This window comes from Nasonia vitripennis, unplaced genomic scaffold (genome assembly GCF_009193385.2).
Source record: "Nasonia vitripennis strain AsymCx unplaced genomic scaffold, Nvit_psr_1.1 unplaced0043, whole genome shotgun sequence".
In the NCBI taxonomy this organism is placed as follows: Eukaryota; Metazoa; Arthropoda; class Insecta; order Hymenoptera; family Pteromalidae; genus Nasonia; species Nasonia vitripennis.
In genome coordinates, this window is record NW_022279822.1 from 5,454 (window position 1) to 8,064 (window position 2,611).

Genomic DNA, 2,611 nt, shown 5'->3' on the forward strand with positions numbered 1-2,611 from the left:
ATGGTACACGTCGCGCCATCTATTGGTCAACTGCGATTTTGTGCATTGAGACGAGCTCACGCGAGAGCTGACGAACTGCGCATGTCTCGCGCTATACTCTAATCGCCTATTACGTACTATATCATATTCCGTGTGTAGAGCCAGACTATGCTGTACTGTACTATACACTCTCTCTCTTGCCTGTAAGACTCCGATGTGAGCAGACGTGCCGCCGACTAGGCTCTCAAGCCTTTACAATATACTTCAACAATAAATAAACCTCAAGTTGTTGTTTATTGATCCAACCTTTCTCAACAATTTTAATCATGGATCAAAATCATAATTATATATATACAGTATGTCTACGATCAAGCGTACAGATACTTAAATTGGTGATTTTAGCAAAATTAGCGGGGGTGCAAACAAATCTTTTTTAGTGAAAAGTTAGAGTAAACTTAGCTCTAGCTTCTGTCGTTTGCTCCGTTCGATAGGATTTATCAGTAAAAAAATTGTCAGAGGTTAAAAATAATAAGTGCAAAAAAAAGTATGGTAGGATGTTTTTTATCCTTCCATCGCATAGGCCGTGGCCAATAATGCTTAAAACCACCAAAAAACATTATCGTTAGATGTAGATTTTATTTTTTAATAATTAACGAAATAAATTTTGTAAGATGTGAATTAGTTCGCGAGAGCTAGACATGGCGACCACAGCGGAACGCGGAACAGGGCGGACCGAAGCAAGACGGTACTACACCGGTTTGTTATTGTTATGACTCAAGGTTAGTTCGTCTGCTAGAGGTGTCCCTGTCACAACGCTCGACTCCGAAATCCGAGCACAGTTTTTCGCGAAACGTCGGTAGATCGCTAAAGAAGCGATCTCGGAGCTTTCGCGAAAGAGTGCTCATTGAAATTTGATTTTTCGGAGCTCGTAAATCTGTCAGCAGCGGTGCTTTTCCTTTTCAATAAAAATCCAAGCCCAGTCTCAGAATTTAAAAAAAACATAGTGCTCTGAATTTTGGAGAGGTATCGAGTTAGTTTGAGATCTTGAATGTCAGGCGTCCTTGGCCTGACTCGAACGTTCCTTTTTAAACGTCATCAACAATTCTCTGGGTTTGAGAGCAAAATCTGCCGAATAATTGAGTGTGTATGCTAAGTTTGTATTGTAAAAGAATTTTAAAGCATTATTTTCATTAGTGCTTTAGAAAAAAAATTACTTGATTGTTAATTTTTAGATATAAGTTACAATTTTCAGAACCATAATCTAGTAAGCGGCCAGTTTGAACGGCAATTAGGACAATTTAAACGCGTGCTCATTGTGCAAATAAAAAGTATAATCCATACAAATTCTTTACGTGACAGATCGTGTAAGAAGTTTATTCGGGCTGCTGGTCAACTTGCCAACCTCTCCTACATCCTGCTGCGAATCCTTTTCCATCGGCGCGATCCCATACTACTCCTACTCAGTGAATTTGCTCTCTACCTTCTAATCAGCTTGTTTTTGACGAAGTGAGTTGTTTCATTTTAAATTTTCAATATTTTTTAAGTATCAAACGAATTGCAACGAGTGTTCAAAGACACCCGTTTGTGTATGATTTACTCCTTCATCTCAACCTCTTAATTAACATGCAGTCGTCAATACAGAAGATGAATACGCAAGATCCGTTACATAGCCCAGTACCGAAGTGGCCAACAAGGTTGAACTCAGCGACTTCGCAGATACCGTAACCAAAGGTTGCTGTTCAATAGTTTAACGCGAAGATGCAAACGTCTGCTCAAGCCACAGCTAGCCATCGCAACTAAATGCTGCAGAAGTTTTCTACAAGCATCATTATAGGAAACGATAATGATGTTCGAGATGATCAGTTGGCTACACCCGGACGTAAGAAAATCGGTACGGGGAGACGCACCTCATGTTAAACTGCTATAAAAGCAAATTTCTAGTTCGTCAGCTAACACCTGCAAAGCAGGTCTCCTCTAGCAGACTTGCAATACGACAAAGACAAACGCACACTCACACTTGAGCAAAAAATTCATGCGTAATTGGCATAGCTATAACACTGTCAGTCATAAATCGATGAACTTTTCATTTAACTTGATCCTGTAAGTGATTTATAATGAAAATAAAATTTGTAATAAAGAATGAATGTTTTATAATGAATGTAGAGGTCAGCCAGGTAAGACCTATACAATTTGAATTTAATTCTTCATCCATAAAATTATAAAATTAATTTTTTGTAGCTCTAAAACCTGCCAAAAGTAGCACTACCCGTATTTTATTAAAATCCGAGAATAGTTGTTCAGAACTTGTTATTTGGTCAGGAGTGCTGCTTTTCTTTGTTTATAAAAATCCAAGCACAGTTTCTAGCGGAATATCGATAAATCACTCGAGCAGCGATCTCTGAGCTTTCGCGAATGAGTGCGCATTAAAAATTGATTATTTGGAGCTTGTAAATCAGTCAGCAGCGCTGCTTTTTCTTTGTTTATAAAAATCCAAGCCCAGTTTCTAGCGATGTCGATAGATCACTCGAGCAGCGATTTCGGAGCTTTCGCGAAAGTGTGCACATTGAAAATTCATTTTTCAGAACTTGTAATTTGGTCAGGAGTGCTGCTTTTTCTTTGTTTATAAAAATCC

The 2,611-nt window shown here is 38.5% G+C and overlaps 1 long non-coding RNA gene across 1 annotated transcript; it reads left to right on the forward strand.

The window, feature by feature from the left end:
• The first annotated feature begins 337 nt into the window (after positions 1 to 337).
• On the forward strand, positions 338 to 2,119 carry LOC116418119. Its single transcript, XR_004228222.1, has 2 exons — positions 338 to 1,485; positions 1,609 to 2,119. It is a non-coding gene; the product is annotated as an uncharacterized LOC116418119 (long non-coding RNA).
• The last annotated feature ends 492 nt before the right edge of the window (positions 2,120 to 2,611 follow it).